At 33.9% G+C, this 24,685-nt stretch overlaps 1 long non-coding RNA gene across 1 annotated transcript in view; it reads left to right on the top strand.

The window, feature by feature from the left end:
- LOC144216058 (uncharacterized) overlaps window positions 1–24,685 on the top strand; it is a 39,596-nt gene that overhangs the window by 10,333 nt on the left and 4,578 nt on the right. Inside the window, exon 2 of the long non-coding RNA XR_013330554.1 lies at window positions 18,252–18,324. This is a non-coding gene — a long non-coding RNA (uncharacterized LOC144216058). The remainder of the gene's footprint in view (window positions 1–18,251; window positions 18,325–24,685) is intronic.

Raw genomic sequence — 24,685 nt, forward strand, 5'->3', positions numbered from 1 at the left:
GATTGAATAAATATCACTGGAGTAGATATTGTCTTATTAGGAAAACCTAAAGTCCACTTAATATTTTTGGATGAAAATTATTACATTTTCACCAAAAATTAGTATGCATGAATATTTTAGAATATTTTGATAATATTAGAATGTACAATTATATTAAAAAAATAAACATTGAAAAGTGATCTGTGTTTCTATATGGTATGAAATGTATTTTACTAATTTCAAGTATTACCAAATTAATGTAATTTTATAGATTACATAATATCTTGAAAATGTTTACTCCAAATATTTTTCTAAAATACAAATTATTAGTTTTGTGAGAGGACTTTCAAAGCATGAATTTTGGATATTTATGTTGTGTGGATGTAAGACAGAGAGAGAAAAGGCAGGTGGAGAGAAATAGAAAGAAGAAACTCTGTGTGTATGTGTGTGTGTGTGTGTGTGTGTATGGAATGGAGAGAGTAGTGATTCTTGTCCAATGTGTGTGACTGTGCCTGAGCATGAATAAACATGAGTGCTGTGTGTGTGGAAAGCTGAGTGAGAGGGCAGCTATGGATATGTATGTGTTACTCCACTATTTTATAAAAATTAAATATGTGGCTAAGTGTGAGAGACATTTCCTCTTTGAGATTCAAAATAGATGCTATTATGCAAAGGTCTTATTAAATGAATTTGTTTAAAGTTTAATCCAAACTTACTTGAACAGCATATTTGTCTTCATGCAGTACCCATCATTATCCTACTATAGAGGAACATACTTTGGGAAACATGTATATCTGGGTAGGATGTTATATCCATTAGCTGCAAAATACTATTTTCAATTACTCTACTCTGAACAATTTCGTTGAATCAAGATAAAGAACTGTGACTGGTTCTCAGAATAGAGGATTCCTTTCAAATGTATATATTTCTTGTACCAAGTAATGTACACATTGCTTGTATTGAGTAGAATTCCTGTACTTCTCTGTGAAGCACATTTATATTTTTCCTGAAAGTCTCATTTCAATTTTATAGAACATCTGACATCTCTGATATTTGTTGGAATCCTTGCATATCAGCTATTCTGTGATCCCAATGTGCCTGTATATTTTTCTACTCCTTGTTTTTACCATATCCACTATTATGAGTAGTTACATGATTCTGTGCATACTTATATAATTGTATAGACCATAATACTTACTTTCCTTGAAGCAGGAACTCTGTCTTGTCATGTTTGTATCCCCAGCCACTGAGCATACTATCTGGAAAACACAAGACATTCAAAATGTGTTTTGAGTGAATGATGAACGAGTGAGCATTCTTCCACAAAATGCTTACCTAAACAGAAAGATATTATTTTTCACTAAGTTCCCAAAAAATGAAACTTTGAGTTTTAGTAATTTCAAAATCAAGAAACCACTAGTTATCACAAAATGCCCATATCATAAGTCAGAGGAGTCAACATTCAATCATAAACTTTGGAATAGTCGATATAATCTTGGGTACAGTCAAATAAGACATATAATGAATCCCAAGGTGTCTGGTAAGATTGCATTTATTCTAAGCAGAGACTTTACACTCACATAAAGAAGAGCTCATTGAATTTTTGCCAGAAGTTTGAACTCCATTAATGATTTAGTAACATATTTGCTTTAAATTGTGGGCAAATTTTTATCTCTCACACCTTCATTTTTCCTATCTGTTAAAACAAGTAAAATATTAGTGCCTGCTACATAAGTTCAATATGTGTGAAATAAACACATGTGTATGTGTCACTGTTTCTAGTTGTGTTGCATGCAAACCTAATTACTTGTATGATTCCAAATGCTTTTTTCTTCCTATGCCTAATACATACACTAAACTGTGTGTGTCAGTCTGAAAATTCCAGAGCTGTGACAGGAAGTTTTTAAAAGAAATAATTGTTAGAAATCATTTCTAATTTTAAGAAAAGAGATTATACAATATAGTATAGGCGATGCATCATTTTCAAGATAAATTCTAAGAAGAGAAAAAACGTAGGAATGTTTACATTATAAAAACTGAATAAATGATATGTAGTGTTTTTAATATCTTGATGTTGAATATAAAGGCAGATATAGATCTCCTATCAGTTAGATTTGGGATCATTTAGTAGTAACTTTCCAGAAAATCTGTAAACATAACATTGAAATTCAGCTTACTGAAAATCGATGCTATGTGAGTAAAGAAATATGGCACAATTGTGTAGCCATAAAGAGAACCAAACTGATCCCCCAAATTAAAGCTGGAATACCAAAATTAAAGATGGAGTGTCTAGAGTCAACTTAAGTATTACTTACTGCATTTAGTGATTTCTTAAGCTATTTTCTGTAATCAGGAAGTGCTAAATTATAGAATGATGCATGTGCAGCCACTAGTAGGCTTTATGACATATAATAAAGTTATACAAAGTTATGTAATTTTTGAATACCTAAGATAATACTTTTTTAATATTTCCATTTATCCTTCATAAATACATGATATAGGTGTATGTTTTAAAATATGCATAATGGTATGTAAATAATGTTAAAAAATTTTTATCAAATGGAATGAGAACAGATATTTTTGCACTAGAAGGCAGACGAGACATTTAAGTCAGCAAGCAAGATATTAGAAAAAAACAAAGACATATTCTTGAGTGAAACCAGACAACTTGACTTTAGGCTCTTCAACAATCTAATACATTTTCATCACACTAGGTAAGCAATTGGGAGGAAACCAGTCCTCTATTTAACCAGGAAAGAAATGATAATATTTTGACCCAGATGTGAGAACTGTAAAATATTCATGGGCCAAGTTATCAGAACCATTAATGTAAGTCTGAGTTTTAGTCTATGAAGTCTGAGTCTACTGGTGAGTCACTGTAAAGCTATCCATCAGTAAGCATCTAGACAATTAAGAGGAAAAAAGAGAACAAATTCAATCATTTACAATGAGCACTCAACCAAGAATTTGCAACACATGCGAGGAACCAGGCAAAGCTAACAAAAATGGAAAATGAAGACCAACAGTGCTATAAGGTAACTGTTTGAGTAGTTCTTTAATAATTAAAAGTTTAATGTTCAAAAAATAACAAAAGAACCACAAGTAGTTCTGAACCTATAAACATTTGACATAAAATGTACAAAGCAGAAATCTTGAACATCTATAAGTATTGACAAAGGCTTAAAAAAGGGATAAAATATAGATTAGACACTTTTGACTAGAGATTTAGTGAATTTGAGTTCTAAAAGGAAATCAATCCCTAACACATGGAGTAAAGGAGATTGAAAAGAGAAAAGAGAAATTAAGAGGTATGGAGGATAGAAGCTAAAAAGAAAAAAAAATTGCATCTGAAAAGAAATCAGAAGACAACGCAAAGGATAAGGAAGAGACAGCATTAAAAATACCAGTGGGGGCTCCTGGGTGGCTCAGTCACTTAAGTGTCCAACTTCAGCTCAGGTCATGATCATACAGTCTGTGGATTCAAACCCTCCATTGGGTTCTGTGCTGACAGCTTCCAGAGCCTGGAGCCTGGAGGCTCAGAGCCTGTGTCTCCCTCTCTCTCTGTCCTTCCCTTCCTCGTGCTCTGACTCTCTCAAAAATAAACAAACATTGGAAAAGTTAAAAAATATATAAACATCAATGTCTGGGACTTACCTAGAATGAAATAGAGACATAATTCATTAGATTTTACAATACAACAATTAATAACTGAGACTGATGTTGAATTCAGTAAACTAAACCATGGTATTTAGTGTCAAGAACAAAGAATTAAATATACTATTGTAACTATCCTCTTTATATATTTGTTTTGTTTTGTTTTACTTGAAAGTAAATAACATTAGTAATTACATAATCTGAAGAGGCAGTCAATGTCTGGGCTAGCCACCCAGACTCAGCAGGTGGTTCTCTGTCTATACCAAGGAACAGGGGAGGGAAATGGTGCCTGCTGGCTCCTTTGTCCTGGGAGAGGTCTCTCTGGGAACTCTGTCTCTCACACATGTGCTTCAAGAGGAGCATAGTTTCTCTCCTGTAAGTAAGCCTTAGGTGCTCCTTAGATACCCCTTCTGCCCTGGGGATGCTTCCTGCCTTCTCTCCAGATGTAGGGCAGTACACCCAGGGCTCTATCCTAGCCAATCTCTCAGTCCTTTAAAACTCCAGTCTTTGAGCCCTAACGTTGTAAAAACTCATGAAAATCAGTCCTTCTCAGTTTTCTCAGCCAGTAACTTTGGGGAAGTGTTTTCTCCTAGTGCATTTCCCTGTATGCTCTGCTTTTTCTTGTTTTTCTCTGTGACCAGGGCTCACTCTTCTTCAAAGCACTCAAAATGAATACTTTTCTCTCCTAAACCACATCTCTGCACTTCCTACCTCCTGCTATGTGGCCTCGGCTCTTCCTTTAGTTATGCAATTATTTAATGTGAGTTCTCAGGTTGATGTTATGCGTAGGGACCAAATGAGCATAAGATCCTGATGCTATCTTAGCCCTCCATCCTGTTTTAAACTCTTATTGTTACTAAGGTTTCCAAAAAATGAAACTTTGCGTATAGTTTCAAAATTAAAAAAACAAAACAAAACACTAGTTATCACAATATGCCCATATCATAAGTCAGAGGAGTCAACATTCAATTATAAACTTTGGGATGTAGATAAACTCTTGGATAGATATTCAAATAATGAATGCCAAGGTGTCTGGTAAGTTTGCATTTATTCTAAGCAGAGACTTTAAATTCATAGAAAGAACAGATTTGCCAAAAGTTTTGGGTTCTATTAACAATTTAGTAATTTATTTGCTGTAAATTGTGAGCAAATTTTTCTCTCAAACCTTCAATTTTCCTATCTGCTAAAACAAGTAAAATGTTAGTGCCTGCTACATAAGTTCAATCTGTGTGAAATAAATGCATGAGTATGTGTCACTTTTTCTAGTTGTGTTGCATGCAAGCCATTTTTATTTCTACATTTTATTTTAACTGTATTTTATTTCTACAATATAAAGTTTTTATTAATAAAAATAATATCACAAAGAATGGAGGGATCTTCCTCAACATGAAAAAGGATACAAAATAAAATCTACAACTAACATCATGCTTAATAGTGAGACACTAGAACCTTTCTCTCTGTGATCATGAACAAAGCAAGAATATTCCTCTGACCTCTCCTTTCAACATTGTACCTTAGAAGTTCTAATTAATGCAATAAAACAATAAAAATAAATAAAAGTTATAGTTTGGTGAGGAAAAAATGAAACTGTATTTGTTTCAGATAGTATGACATAGTAGAAAAGTTAGATGACTTTGAGAATGGTGATTGCTTTAATATATATAACACCAAAGAAATGGTACATGACAGAAATAATTGATAAGCTAGACATACAATTCTTAAATGTCCATTCTGCAAAAGAGGATGCCAATAAAATTAGAAAAAGGGCCACATAAATTACTGATACAAGACACATCTGATAAAGGACTGTTATCCAAAATATGCATAAAGGACTGTTATCCAAAATATGCAAGGAGCCATGAAAACCCAACAATAAGAAAACAAACTGATTAATATATGGACTAAAGACCTTTACAGACATTTCACCAAAGAAGATATTCAGGTGATGTTGTACTTCATATGTCATCAGGAAAAAGCAAAACAGTGAGCTTTTTTAGTACATCTATTAGAATGTCCAAAATCTGGAACCCTAACACCAAATGCTAGTGAGAATGTGAAGCAACAGGAACTCTCATTACTGGTGGAGATGCAAAATGTTAAAAGCACTTTAGAAAAAAAAAAAACTGGCAAATTTCTTATAAAACTAAACATACTCTTAACATATGATCCAGCAATTGAACAACTTGGCATTTACCTAAAGGAGCTGAGAACTTATATCCACATAAACACTTCACGGATGTTTATAGTAGCTTTATTNTGCTAGTGAGAATGTGAAGCAACAGGAACTCTCATTACCGGTGGAGATGCAAAATGTTAAAAGCACTTTAGAAAAAAAAAAAAAACTGGCAAATTTCTTATAAAACTAAACATACTCTTAACATATGATCCAGCAATTGAACAACTTGGCATTTACCTAAAGGAGCTGAGAACTTATATCCACATAAACACTTCACTTGGATGTTTATAGTAGCTTTATTCATAATTGCCCAAAATAGGAAGCAACCAAGATGACCCATTGGTAGATGAACAGATAAACAATTTGTAGTATATTCAGACAATGGAATATTATTCAGCACTAAAAAGAAATGAACTATCTAGCCATGAAAAGACATGGAGGAATTTGAGTGCATATTACTAAGTGAAATAATCCAATCTGAAAAGACTACATATATTTGAGTCCAACTATATGGCATTCCGGAAAAGGCAAAATTGTCAGTGTTGGGTTAGGGGAAGGGAGAGGGATGAATTGGGGAAACACAGAGGGTTTTTAAGACAATGGAAATCTCTTTATCAAGCTATAGTGATGGATATGTATCATTATACATTTGACTAAATTCATAAAATGTACAACATCAAGAGTGAACAGTAATGTAAACTATCAACTCTAATTATATCAATGTCGATTCATTAATTATAATAGATGTATTACTCTGTTCAGTATTATTGGAAATGAGAGTGTCTATAGGTGTGGGGAGCAGGAGATAGATAGGAAATATTTTTACCCTCCTCACAGTTTTGCTGTGAATCTGTTCTAAAAACATAACACCACAAATGTGTGGTAGTAAGCGTTTTCCAATTTCCAGATATGATTTATAGGTTCAATGATATGGGACCAAATGTATTGCTGATTACTGCATCTTTATAGTCTCAAAACACCAATTATTACTGAGCATTATTAAGAAGTATAAGTGAGGGTGAAAAAGATTTTCCTTTATCACCAAGTCCTGATAATTTAGCTCTGAGTAAGAACATATTTATGAAAATGGATTAATGAGACTATTGATGTTTGGAAACATGCCTTCTGGGAACTTCCTTTGACTCAAATTTTAGTTTTGATATTTCTCAGAGTGTAATTGTAATCACTAAGTAGTAAAAAGTTATTACTAATATTAACCTCACAGAGAATATTTAGGTCCAAATTTAGAAACTATTTTGTACAATTTCTTTATAAAGATTATGTAGTCTGGTTATAGACTCATAATGCTGATTACAAAAGGTGTGGGGTAAGTTGTATGAATTCTGACTAAAAATCAGGATTTTCTGAGAGGAATAAAAGGATTTATTTAGAGTCTATAAAAACATGAACTATAGAATATATATATTCCAGAATATTAGGTTCAACTATAATAACATGTTATATAACACTCAATATTTGGGAACCTTATGACTCTATGACCTTACTATTCAAGGAGACATGAGCTATACTATAATTTTATATAGCTTGGCCATATGAAGATATTGTTAATCCATATTGAATTATTCAGACAAAGAAGTATGTTTTGTCATTTGCCCCTAGCCTTTGGCATTGAGATCTTGAATACAAAACATGTCCTTTAACCTTCTTTTTTTTTTAAATTAATGTTTAATTTATTTCTAAGAGAGAGAGAGGGAGACACACAATCTGAAGCAGGTTCCAAGCTCTGAGCTAGCTGTTAGTACAGAACCTGACGCAAGGCTTGAACCCACTATCCGTGAGATCATGACCTGAGCCCAAGTCAGACGCTAAACCAACTGAGCCACTCAAGCACCCCCTTTAACCTTCTAATTTGATTACTTTCTTGTTTTTCAAACAAAGCACACACTTACTAAGAAAATATATGTTTTGTGTAAAATAATTTGCATATGGATTTCTTACATATACTTAATTTAACCAAAATATTTGAATAATATTATGAACACAATCCTTCATTCTACAGAACTAGGTTTTTTTTTCCTTTTAACTTCTTATTTAACAAAAGCTAAATCACCTCTCCATCCTCTTTGTCCCATCCCACCCCACACAAACAGCAGAACATAGTCTGAAAACACTTGGGATAAAAGAGAGGATGCTACAGCATGAAGTTTGTTGAAACTGTGTACTGGGGCAGACAAAACTTCCTATTGCTTGAAAGGATGCAATAGCTTATGCAAATAGAAAAAAAACTATAAAGTATAGATATTCACGTACATGTCATATACACATCGTATGTATGACAACTTTCAATTTAGCAATTGCAGGAGGCACAAATTCTATTAGAATTCTCATCAGTGGAGGACGCTTATTGCAGAATTAACAGAACATTTTCAGTCAGAAAATGTTTTAATCAGTAACTAGGATTATATTAACACTTTTCAGACACAGACATATTGATACAGACATGTATTGATATACTGATATTGGAAGTGTGGGTATTGCTTAGGATATCTTGTTTCCAAATATATAGGAGCAAAAATGTCTTACATGGAGAATAATAAAGTGATAAGCTTAATACCTTAGGTATTAAACTTGAGCATTTGTCCTTGAGCCATTAATTAATGGCAGACTAAGCTGCATTCTCCCATCTCGACACTCTTTGCTTACAAGTACTGTCTCTGGACAGGTTGAATGGGTTTGATTGTACATTGGAAGCAATTTGAGATTTATTTGCTTATGGAGGACTGCTACCACTTTGAACTCCCATTTCTTTCTCTTTTCTCTGTCACAGGGTTAGGGAATATTGACAGGAATCATGGTCAATCAGATTAAACCTCCAGCTAAGAAAATCACTGATTGTGTGACTTTCCTAAACAGATCTCCGCCTCAGGCCCTGCGGTGTTGCTGTGTGTGGTAACACTTCTGAGCATGTCTTATACACAGATCTTTTTCAGCCATGAGAAACTCAGTGTTGTTTTTACTTGGCAAATTCTCTTCTCCTCAACACAGAGTACATGGGAATGTGGTACATACTCATACTGAACTAGTCTCGGTGTCTGAGTGACTGCAGTGCTGTGTTAATGGAGAGCCTGAAGAGCTGTAGATTGACCAGCTTTCATCATAGCAGCAAGTTCAAGATTACCTTTTTTCTTTCCCTTTGGCTACCTGACATTGCTGTGAAAGCTCTGTATGATATAGTCACCATGAGGGGCTTCATGACACATCTATAATTTCTGATTAATCATTTCATACATGGCAAATTCCCTCAACATGACTGTATCTTGGACTCAAGCAGTCACCCCTTGTGCTCCTCTCATTTTATATTCTCCAGTGATTTCGTTATTATTACTAATTCACCTCTAAAATGCCCAATGGCAATGTCTTTAAAAAGAACCCAACAAGCAAATTTCTCTAAAAATTACATTTGAGTGGATCTGAGAAGAAACCTTAATTTCATAAAAACATACCAAGGAATTTATACAGTTGGGTAAAATTTGAGTTACTCCTTAATTATGGACAGTAAACTTCATGTGTTATTCACCATAACAGATGAAAAGAGTTAAAGTAGTATTTTAGTACAGTAGAAAACAGGCATGCTTAAAAATATAACAGGAAAATAAAAGTACTTTGTGTTAGTATTTAAGGTTAATATTCTGAATCGAGAGTAACATTAAATTTTATATTATTACTGACTTTATTGTTGTTTTGAGGTCTCATATATACTCATATAACTAAACATGATGATCAGTTTTGTATTATTTGATTCCCAGTGCAGTAAGAAACAAATACCATAAGGAGAGTTACAATTATGTTAACTCTTCCATAAATCTAGGTTAGCCAAGGTTTAAACCACTGTAGGGAAAAGCCACTACAAAATAATATTAAGGCTCAAGGAGAACAAATCCCAAGGGTTAGTTCCCACTAGGAAGAATAAAAATTTGCAGTGGGTTCTGGGAAGTTCAATTATAGCAACAGACAACAAGAGGTTTTCAGCCAATCTGAAACTAATTCAGTATGTTCTGGAGGAAAAAGGCAGTTGCACAGATAACATCAGTTTGAAACTGAAAGTTGTTGCCTTAGGAGAGACACTAACAAATGGGCTTTATCATTTGAGCTCCAAGGAAAGAAAGAGGATAGTGATAAAGAGAGAAACAAAGAAAAGGACAAAATTATATTCTATCATGTTCATACTGTACAGTGAATACAATAAGTGTGAACTATGTGGATAATTTAATGAACACTTGATATGTTTCAATTATTACAAATAAGAGGCAATAAAAATAAATCAAAGTCATTAGAAAAGAATCTCAGGAATATCAAAAAAGAATAAAATTAAAGTAAGATATGTATTCTAAAAGAAAGAAACGAGTGTCTGCTAATCAGTATCATGACAGTTCTTGTTCAATTGTGTCTATGTTCATATCCTGTGTGTTGTGTGTCTCTGCTATTTCTCCTTGTCCTAAATTTGCCCCGGATCTGTGATGGTAGACATATAGAAATATATAATAAAAGCATAATAAAAGAGAGCAAATATTTTAAAAAATAGTGGGATGCTGCAGAAAAATGAAATTTTAATATTTATAATACCATGAGCTCCAAATATTTTGAACTTTTCCCAATATGCTTTAAATGATATCAATATTATGAAAAAATACCACTTTTTAATTCTATTAGGTTGAATATTTTACTTTTTTTAACTAACAAAAAAGGGAATTTCGTAAGATTTATTCTAATACCAGTTTAGCAATTCTATTCTACACAATAAGATGAGTAAGTACATAGCAATTTCTAATCTTTTAGCTGTTGTTTCAATGATTGTGAAATAAGTTCACTAGTATGCATGGACTTCTCTAATACCTAGAGAAATCTTAGAAACTTCTTAGGTACATATATTGATAAATATTTGCCTTGATCTAAAACTATATGTTCACCTGCTTGAAAAACATAAAACCTTCTTTCCATTTCAAAGAAGGGATAAAACATGTTATATTTTCTGAGAAAGAAGTCAGAGTATTTATAAAAGTTATTACAATGACATAATTTTATATGGATTAATAAGCTTTTTCAGTATCTATACTTAAATGCCATATCCTATGAAAATAAGACTATATCATTAATTAAAATGATATTTCTGAATTACAAAATTTTAAAAAGTAAAGTAGTGTTTATCCACAGGGACACAGAAGAATTACAATTCAATTTTCATACTTGTATAGAAAGCCTAGGGAAAATAACCTTCCATATTATGTTACACTTCTGAATATATTACATGAAGCCTTGATCACAAAGTCTCATATCATTAGTTACTTTAGGGCAGAAACTTTCTCTTATGCTTAACCCCTGCTGCCTCGTACAGTAAATCTTATTAGTTATTGGTAACTGTTTAAATAAAATAATGGATATTTGGCATATCCAAAGAAATAGCCTGGGTTTTTACCTTATATTTGATAAAATATAAAAACTTCATACTTTGAGGAAGTTTCACTCTTAAAACATAGAATATACAAAGCCACTGTGGATTATTGCTCCTTTATAATCAATAAGAAAATCCAGATAATCTACAATATCATAAATTACATTGAACTTCAGCCAAATGAAGTCACAAGAAAAGCAAGGAGACTAAATCCCAAAGTGACAAATCCCTCAGAGGAGACCTAGAACATACAGACTACTTCATCTCTGGCAGGGAGTGGGAGGGAGAATAAAATCAGTTAAGGCAAAACCAGCTAATATTTAAAAAAAGTCCAGAAGGTCAAATATGATCAATTTAGGGCAAGGATTCTCAATTCAGGGGAATTGTGTGTCCTTCAAGGGACACTCGGGAACATCTGAACACATTTTTCGGTTATTATAGCTGTTGTGGGATGTGAGGACACACCCTTGTATAATCACCTCCCACTCTCCCTCGAGTGTGGGTGGGACTTTACAAGTTAGAAACTTGACTTTTTTCTAACAAAAACTATGGCAAAGGTAATCCGATGTCAGTCCCCTGACTGTTTCATTCCATAAGACTGCATGTTAGCCAGGGAGCAAAGGTCTCTTTCTCTACCTTGCTGGCTTTAAAGAAGCAAGCCTCTATGATGGGAAGACTGTATCAATGGGGCCATGTAGCTGGGAAGTGTAGGTGGTCTCTGAAACCTGAGGATCTTAGTCTCACAACTGCAAGGGACTAAATCTATCAATAGCTATGTGAGCTTGGAAGAAGATCCAGAGCCACAGATGAGAACACAGACTAGCTAACATCTAGACTGCTTCCTTCTGAGATTCTGAGCAGAGGACTCAGTGAAGCATGCCTAGATTTCTGACCCACAGAAACTGAGACAGTAAATATATGTATTAGTTTAAGCTCCAACATTTATAATGATTTGTTATGCAGTAAGAGAAAAGTAATATAGAGTACTACTGGCATCTAGTGGGTAGAGATCAGGGACTTTGTTAAACATCCTAAAATGCACAGGATTGCCACTACAACAAAGAATTATCTGGCTCCACATGCCAATGATGCCAAGATTTAAATAGTGTGGACCAGGAACGTTCTCCCACAGCATCACCTCTGCCTTAAAAGATGTGCCCTTGTAGTGATGAGCTACAAGGATGGGACACATGACAACTGCTTTCCTTGTACTACTCTTCTTCTTCTTCTTCTTCTTCTTCTTCTTCTTCTTCTTCTTCTTCTTCTTCTTCTCCTTCTCCTTCTCCTTCTCCTTCTCCTTCTCCTCCTCCTCCTCCTCTTCCTTCTTCTTCTAAATATAGTTTATTATCAAAACCACACTGAGACACCACCTCATGCTGGTCAGAGTGGCTAAAATGAACAAATCAGGAGACTCTAGATGCTGGCGAGGATGTGGAGAAATGGGCACCCTCCTAAACTGTTGGTAGGAATGTAAACTAGTGCAACTGCTCTGGAAAACAGTGTGGAAGTTCCTCAAAAAATTAACAATAGAACTCCCCTATGACCCAGCAGTAGCACTGCTAGGAATTTACCCAAGGGATACAGGAGTGCTGATGCATAGGGACACATGTACCCCAATGTTCATAGCAACACTCTCAACAATAGCCAAAACATAGAAAGAATCTAAGTGTCCATGTACTTTTCTTTTTAAACCAAAAACCTTAAACTGATGGAGAAGAGGCAGCAAACCTTCACTAACCTTTGCTTATAAAAAATTCCCTGCTTCAGGGGAAGGGACAAAAAATATATAAGAGATATAGAAAATATTCCATCCCCCAGGACTCAGGCATTTCCCATGGGAGAGGCTTACAGTGAGAGAAATGGGTACAAAATCTTTGGGGTCAACACTGCCCCAATTCAAAGGAGAAATCTTCTAATGCTAGGAAGGGACAAAAAATTCCTGCCCAGAAGCCACCACAGAAAGACTGCTGGCTGAGAGGAAGATGTGGAAGGCATTATCCACAGGACCAGGCTCAGAAGATCTAAGATTGAGGTTTGTGGTGGGACGCCTGGGTGGTTCAGTCGGTTGGCCATCCGACTTCAGCTCAGGTCATGATCTCGCCATTCATGAGTTTGAGACCTGCATTAGGCCTTGTGTTAACAGCTCAGAGCTTAGAGCCTGGTTTGGATTCTGTGTCTCCCTCTCTCTCTCTGCCCCTCTCTCGCTCACGTTTTGTCTCTTTTTCTCAAAAATAAATAAACATTAAAAAAAATTTAGATTGAATTTTGTGGTAAACTGAACAATAGCCCCACAAAGATATCCACAGCCTAATTCCAGGAATCTGTGAATATCATACTGGGAAAACAGACCTTGCCTATGTGATTAGTAAGCATCTTTTGATGCCAAGATTATTCTGGATTATTCCAGTGAGTCCAATGTAATGGCAAAAGTCTGGAGTCAGGAGGGTTGAGCAGAACAGGCAGTATTTTGATAGGAGTAGAGCCAATGAAAGACCTACAAGCCAAGGAATGGAGATGTCTTGAGATTCTAGCAAACACAAGCAAATGAATTCTTCGTGAAAGACTCCAGAAAGAGCCAGCCCCATGGCACCATACTTCAGCCCAGAAACATGAAGTTTAGAGTCTGAAACTCCAGAATTGCAATTAAAAAATGTACATTGTTTTGAGCCACTAAGTTTGGGATAATGTGTTGTATCAGCAGAGGAAACTAAACTAGTTGGAGCAGAAGAACCCAGGGGCGCCTGGGTGGCTCAGTTGTTTAGACATCCAACTCTTGGTTTCAGCTCAGGTCATGATCCCACTGTTCATGAGATTGAGCCCCACGTCAGGCTTTGCACTGACAGCACAGACCCTGCTTGGTATTCTCTCTCATTCCCTCTCTCTCTAGCCTCCACTGCCCACAGAGTCTGTCTCTCTCTCTCTCTCAACATAAATAAACTTAAAAAAATAAAAAGAAGAAGAACCAAAGAAACCTCACCTGCCCCATCACTAGTAGGGAGTAGCCTTTTTGTGACAGAAGTGTTTCAGGGACTGGTAAGAGTTGACGCTGTAGACCACTAAGTAAAACACCAGCCCCCCTGGCTCCACACTAAGCATAAGGTAACAAAAGGAAGTTGATGGGTATTATGATTCCTACATCTTTGTCTCTGGACTGGGAGCATGACTCTTAGGCTTCCTTTCATCTAGTAAGCAATGTTATTCGGGAGACAAGTTTAGTAAACGAAAGCTCTCTGTCCTCTTTTCTTTATTGAGTTAAATCAGTTTTTAATGTTGAAATTCAATCTTTCCACATCAGTGCCCATATTGAAATAATATTCGATTTATTTTTGAAATTTGATTGTAGTGTCATATACCTACCTAATTATAAGTATTTAGAATATAAACTCTATAAAGTAATCAGCTATAGCAAGATAAAAATATGATTGAAAGATGAAATTATGTTTCTGAAATGCCAAAAGTAGAACAGTTAAATATTTAATTTTCCTGTGAATTTTATAAGCATCTTTGTATATAAATACAAAATTAATATTTCCCTTTCATTATAATACAAATTTCAAATATTGTTTTAGAAAGAAATCCTTTTCTCATGTGTTTACTTCTCTAGAGTTAATTTAGAATTTCTGTAAAGTTTTAAAACATTAAATTATTTGACAAAAAGAAACTTCTCTGGGAAATTGATCTTTGAATTTATTGCTTTTTTAATGTATCTTACTATTTTTCTTCATTTGTTTCATTGATATTTTGTTAATTTATAAGCAAAAATTTGCTTTGATGCTATATAGTTTTAACTATTGATATAATTTAGCTCAATTCTCACATACAGAAAATCAAAACTAAACCAAAATAATAAAATGGTTTGCCTTTTATAATATAGCTGATCAGTAAATGAGTCTACATTTCTTGGCTCACAGTCATCTTTTTCTACAGCATCATGTTGCTGTAATTTAGAATTTTATTATATTTTTTAATGTTTATTGATTTTGATTTTGATTTTGAGAGAGATTGAGAATGCACAAGCACAAGTGGGGTAAGGACAGAGAGATGGAGGGAGAGAGAAAATCTCAGGCAGGCTCCAGCTGTCAGAACATAGCCTGACATGGGGCTTGAACTCACAAACCATGAGATCATGATCTAAGCTGAAATCATAGCTCTGTAATTATAATGAAGTCATATTAGATGTTAAAACTTCTCCTAAATATATGTTTTAATATCATCGAATCCATACCTATTTGAAGGTACCTATTTGATGGCTACTCTATGTGTACTAACCCAAATAGTCTTTAAATTTATAGCACAATACACATGATATCCATAAACTTTAGTGCTGCAACAATAGATGGAGAAAACTTTAATTCAGAAGAAAATATATAGCAGAATGGTATAGAAATGTAGAATGGTTGGCTTATAGTATTATAACACAGGAAATCATTTTTTAAGCACATTTTCCTGGTAACACTTAAAAAATTGGTTATTTATAGTAAGTGTTTAACAGAATCCTGCTGTGAGAACATGAACCATTGATATTATTTATATTCAATCTGGCTACTCATGCTGTCTTATAATTAGCTTGTACATGGGTTTAAAATTGTTGTAATAATTGAACTGAGAGTAGGAGTTCACTGAGTCCTTCATGATCATGAAAAAGCTTTATCTGTAATCCCAATTATAGGGTGATGACATCATTGAGATAATGAAAAATAAGTCACTATTAAAGACACATAATGATAATTCTGATTAGGAAACAAATGTGCCCACTGAAAATTTTGAGAGATTGCTTTATCTCCATTAAAGCATCTTTGCATTGAGTGGCAGTGTTTTGTTTATTGTGGCAATTTAAATGATTAAATAGTCACTTGGGTTTGTGTTATTTACAGTGTTAGTAACTGTTAACAATTCAAATGATAAATCTCAAAATCTGCTATGGTTTGGATGATCAATGATAAGTCCATTATCCCTTAATCAAATCTGATTCTGTACATAATAACAATTAAAATGTAAGTGCTATTAATTTCTTTAATGCAAATGCTATTTTCAGAGGTCTCTGTTTAACACTGAAATAAAACATCATTCAGTGTTTTTATATGAAGAGAGTTTTAAGTTCTATTTTGAGAAAAAGAAATCAAGTGAGCTTGTGTAATAGGTAACACTGGTTATATTTGACTAAAGAAATGCATTGCTTTTGGCTCAGGTCCTCTAGAAAAGGAAGGCTTTTTAAATCGTGTGTGTGTGTGTGTGTGTGTGTGTGTGTGTGTGTGTGTGTATTTAGAGAAATGACAGTCTTTCCGCTCTTACTCATCAAGCCTGTGTGCCTTTCTCCATAATTCAACAGTCCATAACTGCCTGTTAGCACACTCGCAAAAATGAAAGCTTTAAAATAGTAAAGCTTTTATACATACATGATTATTCATACATGATTATTATATTTTCATAATTTCCTAATGGGTAAGCCTATACCAACTTATATGGCTGAAATTAAAATGATAAAGAATGGAAATTGAATGAAACTAAAATTATTGTCCAATATCTTAAAAAGATAAATAAACAATATCTAGAAAAACTATACCTTAAAAAGAATAATGTCCATGAACTCACATTTGAGGTCATGTAAGAAAATATGATGGTAGAAAAGTAAAAATTCCATCATGATTGGTCTCTTCTTTCTCTAATATTACAACTTTAAGATGTAGAGGTGTGTGTGTGTGTATGTTTATGTAATATAAGTGTAAATTATGTAGTACTTTTAATGTATTATATGTGTGTATTATAAATATTATTTTCATAGACTTTGATATTCAATAGGGCAGATATGGGAGCCCTAGAAGCACAGTTAGCAGAAAGGAGAGCATGAAGAAGGGAACTGAGTTCAAAATTCCCAACTAGCATACTGAGTGTTGTCGTAATCCTTATACTCCAGCATGATTTATAAATCCAACTTAATTTGGGTAAGGTAAATAAACACACATCCACACACACACACACAAATATACACACAGAATCTCAGTTTCAGCACTGTTAATATTTTGGTTCAGGTAATTATTATAGATAGAGATATATATGTTGTATATATTTTAGTAAAATAGATAAATGAAATTTAATATAAATGATCTTTGATTAGTAAGATTACAACCATTTTTTCCATATGTTTCTATTTGCTCTTGAGTTTATTATACTGAATATTTATTACTTTAATAAGTGTATATTTAATAACTTAGGGATATGTTTGCAAATATTTCCATGTATATTTATACATAATGTATGAATATTTTTATTTATAATTAGAGTGATATGAATTCTTTTATTTTAATCTTACTCTTATTTTAGTGTGGTATAAAACTGAAGATTCAACTAATAAAGCCAAATTTTAAAAATCATGCTAGTGAAGAATGTTTCCATATCAGTGTCAATATCTTTTTAATATTTATCTATTTTGAGAGAGAGCAAACGTGTGTGCAAGCGGTGGGGCGGGGGGGTGCAGAGAAATGGAATGAGAGAGAGAGAATCCCAAGCAGGCTCTGCACCATCAACAGAGTGCGATGTGGGGCTCAAACTCACAACTGTGAGATCATAACTTGAGCAGAAACCAAGAGTCAAATGTTTAACCAGCTCAGACACCCAGGTGACCCTCAGTGTTAATATCTTTTACTGAAGCATATACATGCACATGCACACACACACAATTAGTATATTGCATAAAAAATGTTTATATTGTGCATTGCAATGTTCAGAATTACACTATTTAAGAAAGTTTAATATTAATAAAAATACAGTTTTTATAGATGGATTAATGTTTTATATTACCTTACATTGCTGCATTACTTTGAATCCAAATTGACTGATTTAAATCATTTATCTTCTAACTTGAATATTGCAAGGTGATGATTTTTTTCTAACATCAGCACCGACATCATTTTCTTTGATATGTTTTTACAATAATTGGAAATAAAACATGTACATTAAAAAATCAGTTAAAATTAAAAACATTTTATTACCAAAAATAGTAAATAAATTAATTGTATATCTTCAATTTGACAGATAATGAAATAGTTTTCAGCTTTCCCACATCAGTGAAAAAGGAGTACATTCATTGCAATTTCTTTTTACATTGGTAAGTTCTGTCTAACACTTGAGGAGCGTTGACTCTGCTCCAGGCATTGTTCTTAGTGCTTTCATTTATTAAATTATTTAGTTCTCTTTACCTCTCTAGGAGGTGGGACTATTCTTATCTCCATTCTACAAATAGTAAAATTGTACCACAGGCACTAGTGTTAGTCACTGGAGCAGATGGGACTTCAGACCAGACTGGATGTTTTTAGTAAGTGCCCTTGTATCTTAATATTCAATTGTATGTTAATATTCAATAAATGTTCCCGAAGTGTCTCCAGTTTTTCAAAGAACTTTAGATACACTCATACTGTTGTATTTGTTTAAACTGATATTAGGGTATTCAGTATGTGATTATTATTTTGCCTTTGGCAAAATATCAAAGTATAGGAATCTATCTTTGATGATTAGCTTTATACATGTTCAAAGAAATTTTGGATCTTTCATGTTCAACATAAACTTTTGATGAAAGATCTATGTTCTTGGACATGCCTCTACCTGATTACCCACATAACCTGGCTCTCTCTATATCTTTCTTGATAAACTAACCCACATGCCACATTTTGCCTATTCATTCCAGTCTGGCTTAAGATCCCAGAATCTAGACTTGCCTTCTCCCACCATTTTTTGGTTTCATTGATCCATTTTTTTCACCTACTCACAAAGTTAACAGGTTAAAGCAATGTGCTCTTGACAAATCTTATGATTTAGAGTTCAATTGACTTGTATATTTCACTGTTGTTTTTTTTTTTAAGTAGCAGGTCTAATGATTTTCAACATGCCTATTCATACGAGTTGTAGCTCATATTAGAGATTACCTATAATTGTACTTTGACATATGTGAATTGCTAATCATTTTAAACAACTACTTTGAACTAACCAAACTTTTCTTCTTCTTCTTCTTCTTCTTCTTCTTCTTCTTCTTCTTCTTCTTCTTCTTCTTCTTCCTCCTCCTCCTCCTCCTCCTCCTCCTCTTCCTCTTCCTCTTCTTCTTTATTTATTTCTGAGAGAGAGAGAGAGAAAGAGAGAGAGAGAGAGAGAGAGAGAGACAGCTTAAGTAGGGGAGGGTCAAAGAGAGAGGGAGATACAGAATCTGAAACAGGCTCCAGGCTCTGAGATGCCGAACCCAGGAACCGTGAGATCATGACCTGAGCCGAAGTCCGATGCTTAACTGACTGAGCCACCCAGGCGCCCCTTCTTTTAATTTAATTATTTTAACCCAACTTTTAATTCCTTGTCAATATAATGAACATGTACATTTTTCATATGTCCTAGTTCCTGGTTAAAGCCCTTCAACATTAATTTTCTTCATGTTACCTGAACCCTATTATTGCCATGATGTTTTGACTTTGCTAAGAAGGCAATAAGTTACTTGTAATATTTGAGGGCTAAAGAAGACCTGTTGAGCTGAGTCTAGAAAAAACAGAATTGTTTTCAACAGTTCATAAAAAAGTATTACTGGATCTAATTTCAAAATGAGTCCACAGTGTGATAGAGCATTTATAATTGGTAAAACACAGGTTTTACTTGGCTTTTCATTTTTCTTAGATAGAATAATTGCATGTGTATTATAATATGTATTTTATATTTAATCATTGAATATAATATGTATATACACATTTATATATGTATATACACACATGCATTCACATGCGTGGCTTACTCATATAAACTTTTCATCTGGCATCATTGCTAAATAGCTGAAAATTTATTAAAATAAGTAAGAATCTTTTGCATTTTCTAAGGTAATATTATCAAAAATCTGTGAAAATAATTATGTTGTTCCTTTAAATTCTTAAAACATTTAACTGTTTTTCTTGCTTTATTGAGCCAGGTGGTATATCCACTACAGTGCTGAACAAAAAATCATGATGGATAACATACTTTTCTGTCTCAGAGAGAGAAAAATCATTATTTTAACATTAAATATAGTTTGCCATGATTAAAGTACCCTTACATTTTGGGGCGCCTGGGTGGCTCAGTTAGTTAAGCATCCAACTCTTGATTTGGGCACAGGTCACAGTCTCACAGTTCACAGTTCTAGGTAAGTTCTAGCCCCATCTTGCTCTCTGCACTGTCAGTGTGAAGCCTGCTTGGGATCCTCTCTCTGTCCTTTCCTGCTTGTGCTCTTTCTCTCTCAAAATAAATAAACTAGGGGCGCCTGGGTGGCTTAGTCGGTTAAGCGTCCGACTTTCGCTTAGGTCATGATCTCACGGTTCTTGGGTTCCAGCTCCGCATCGGGCTCTGTGCTGACTGCCAGTTCAGAGCCTGGAGCCTGTTTCAGAGTCTGTGACTCCCTCTCTCTCTCTGACCCTCCCCTGCTCATGCTGTCTCTCTCTCTCTCTCTCCTAGAAATAAATAAAATATTTAAAAAAATTTTTAAAAATTTAAAAAATAAACAAAAAATTATATTTCTAATTTGCTTGAAAAACTTAAGATAGATTTGAGTTTTGTAAGTCACTTTTTGTATATTTCTTGAAATAGTCATGTGATTTACCTCCTTGTGTTCTCATGGTGAACGTTAATTAATTAATCAATATCAATTCCTCTACACCTAGATGCTGGTGTATTATCTTTGAACATACTGGTGATTCACTTCATTAATATTTTGTTAATGATTTTTGTTTCAATGCCTAAGAGTAGAAAAGGCCTGTAACATTTATGTCAAGATGACCTTCTGATTTGTGATGCAGAGTATTTTCTCATTTTCTAATCTCCAAGAATTTTTTAAGACAAATATTTCTTTTTCTTAAATGTTTAGTAGAACCTACTACTGAAACCACTTTGCTCTCAGTTTCTTTGTGGAAAAGATTTCAATATAAATTCAATTTACTTAATAGATAAGCAGTTTATATTTTCTTTTTTGATCTGTTTAAACAATTTCATTTTTCCAGAAAATGTTCCATTTCAGCTCTTTTTTCAAGTATATTGCCTAATTTTTGTCAAACTGAATTAATTTTATTTTCAATGTTAAAAATATATGAGCTGTTCTCTTAATTTGTGACATTGATCCTTGGTACCACTTGTTTATTACTTTAAATATTAATCTGTTTAATTAAAAATTTGTTAATTTTATTCCCTGCAAAAGAAAATCTTATTTTTCCTTCTGACACTATCTTTTTTTCAATTTTATGCATTTTATAATATATTTTATTTTGAGAGAAAGAGAGCACATGCATGAGCAGAGAAGATGCAGAGGGGAAAAGAGAAAGAGAAAGAGAGAGACAGAGAGAGGGAGAGAATGGCAAGCAGACTCTATGCTCGTGCAGACGCCAATATGGGGCTTGATCCTTTGACCCTGGGATCATGACCTGAGTTGAAATCAAGAGTAGGATGCTCAACCAACTGAGCTACACAGGGGCCCTATATGCATTTATTTCTAATTTTTATCATGCCATCTTTGAACCATGTATGATTTGAAAGAAATGCTTCAATTTTGGAATATATTTTTATTTTCTACTTACGTTATTGTTCTAACATAATCTTATTTTGAGTAGAGATCACACTAACTAGTACTTTATTTCTTTGAAAACTATTGAGATTTGCTTTATCGCCGGCAGGTGGCTAATTCAGTTATTGTTCCACTTGAATGAATTAATGTTCAGTTGATGGGTTTTAGTGGCATATATCTTGATATGTTATATATGTTAGCCAAATCTCCACTATCCTTCCTATCTGCCTATACCATTAATTTCTAAGAGATTTCTGTTAAGACTTTATTATAGTTATGGATTTTTCTATTCTTATAATTCCATCAGCCTTCACTTCATATATTTTAAGGATATGCTATTAGGGGAAACAAGTTTGCACAATTAATCTTCCAGGGTCATAAATCTATGTTATGTTTCTAAAGTGGCCTCCTTTTTAATAGTATTGGTTTATGTCTGTCCAATATTGATATAACTACACAATTTTTATTAGTGTTTACTTGGTATTTCTTTTCACATCATTTTTTATCTCAAACTTTCTAGATTCTTATATAAAAGAAATATTTAAGCTACATATATATAGGCTTATTTTTATCAATCTGACAATCTTTGTTCATATTTTGAACAGTTTTTGCCTCAATATTTATTATCTGGTTTAAATATAGCATCTTAGGGTTTGTTGTTGTTTATGTTTGCCCCTCCAGTTATATGATCTCATTTTTCTCCATCTGTGCATGCAGTTGAGTTGATTATATTTTATTATTCTACTTTGAATTATTAGTCTGGGTATAAGAAAGACTACAATTCTGATCTTTCTATCCTGCCATTATTTCCAATATTACATTAAATTTTGTGACGTGTGTGTGTGTGTGTGTGAATGTGTATGTATATGTTTTAGAAAGAATAAGTTGGGTAGTATTAGGCTGACTAATAGAGTCTCCTAATGTATTTCAGTGAATCTAAAATGAAAAGGATGTTTCATGATTTTCTCTGGAGTTCTAAGGAATTAGATACCCTTCATGTGCCTCTGGTCCCATTAGATTATTGGAGCCTTAGGCTGAGAATACTAGATGAGAGCTGCAACAATGATAATGCTTAAAAGATCCTAAATGAGTATCAGCATGACTTTCACCAAAATGAAAGGTTTGGAAAATATAATACCTTCCTACAGGTCTAAAATTTTATTTATGTGATTATACCAGTGTTTCTCAGAGTGCCCCCTTTATCATCTGGGACCTTTTTAGAAATACAAATTACTGCTGACTCCCTGAGCCAACTAAAGCAGGAATATTGTGGTAGACACCAGTAATCAATGTGTCAGTAAGCTCACCAGGTGATTCTGATATTCTGATACCCTCTAAAGTTTGAGAACCACAGTCTTGGAGATTTGGCTGCATCAGCAATATATATAGACCTACAAGTAGAAACCCATTTAAAAAAAGATGTTTGAACAGTGTCCTTGTGGAAGACATAGGAGTTTACTACCCACTGGAAACCAGGATAGAAGAGATCAAGTCCAAAAGTTTTGTTCCTTACATATTTTGTTGTTTTGCATAAATCCCCAGTTTGGAATAACTCCAGAAGTCAAAAGACTCAGTTAGTTCCGTCTAATTTATAAATAGTCTGAAATTTTTTAGAGCAGTCTAGAGTAGTTGAATAGACCTTTGGTGTGAATGAGGAGGCTAACACCAGGTGACACCATTCAATGAAGACATTTAAGGTTGGTCAGTCTGTCTGTATTGAAATATACGCAATGTCTACAAAATCAATGTTAGTGATCTGCTAAACATGGAGGCTTCCTTGAAAACTGGAGCCATGGTTTATTTGCATTTTTACCCAGTGACTTGAATGGTGTCTGTCATAAGAAAATATGCAGAGATTCAACTGAAAACAGAAATGAATGGCTTCAGTCTTTTTATTAGGTACAATTCTAAGAAAAATTCCTGGGTGAAAAGATTGATGGTAACTTGTCTCATAAAATATTTATACCCACTGAGAAACCCATCATTGATTGGGTATATATTTTTAAAAGATCACATTGCTAAAGTGTGGGAAATGGAACATAGGCCAATATTTGAATGCAAATAGAAAGATAAGAAAAGAATCAGAATAAATTCACTTAGAAAATTACACTTTGGATATAGAAAATCTTGTTTAAAATCTATCTAAAATTGATGGAATTAGTAAATAATATTGGCAAAATATAGTAGGGATTGCTAGTTGAATTAAATAAAAATATTAACCCCTATAACATGGAAACTTGATGGACGTTTGATGCTATTTTAATAGATAGAATATACAGAATAGGAAGTAAATTTGGAGTTGGAATGATACTACAAATAATAACTTCATTTTGGATAAGCTGAGTCTGAGGTTTCTTAGGACATCTAGTGCAAATGTTAAAGTAATGATTGATTATTTGAATTCAGAGGTCTGGAATCATTGGCATAATAATGTCCTAGCAATGAATGACATTGCCTAGGAATGTGAAGACAAGAGATTTCACAGCTGAGCCTCAATAAAATCCGACATTCAGATGCCAAGTAAAGAAAGGTGATCGGAAAAAGAAATGATAAATAGTATAAACGGGAAGAATTTCCACTAAATGTAGGGGACTGATATAGCCAGAAGACGTATTTTTTTTTAATGTTTTATTTATTTCTAAGAGAGAGAGAGAGACAGCGTGAGCAGGGGAGGGTCAGAGAGAGAGGGAGTCACAGACTCTGAAACAGGCTCCAGGCTCTGAGCTGGCAGTCAGCACAGAGCCCGACGCAGGGGCTTGAACCCACGAACCGCGAGATCATGACCCAAGCGAAAGTCGGACGCTCAACCGACTAAGCCACCCAGGCGCCCCGACAGAAGACGTATTAAGAGGCAAATATTTGAACACTGAAAGACAGCTTAGGAGAAGGAGAGACTAAGTGTAGATGACTGTTT

This window comes from Crocuta crocuta, unplaced genomic scaffold (assembly GCF_008692635.1).
Source record: "Crocuta crocuta isolate KB4526 unplaced genomic scaffold, BGI_CrCroc_1.0 scaffold439, whole genome shotgun sequence".
In the NCBI taxonomy this organism is placed as follows: domain Eukaryota; kingdom Metazoa; phylum Chordata; class Mammalia; order Carnivora; family Hyaenidae; genus Crocuta; species Crocuta crocuta.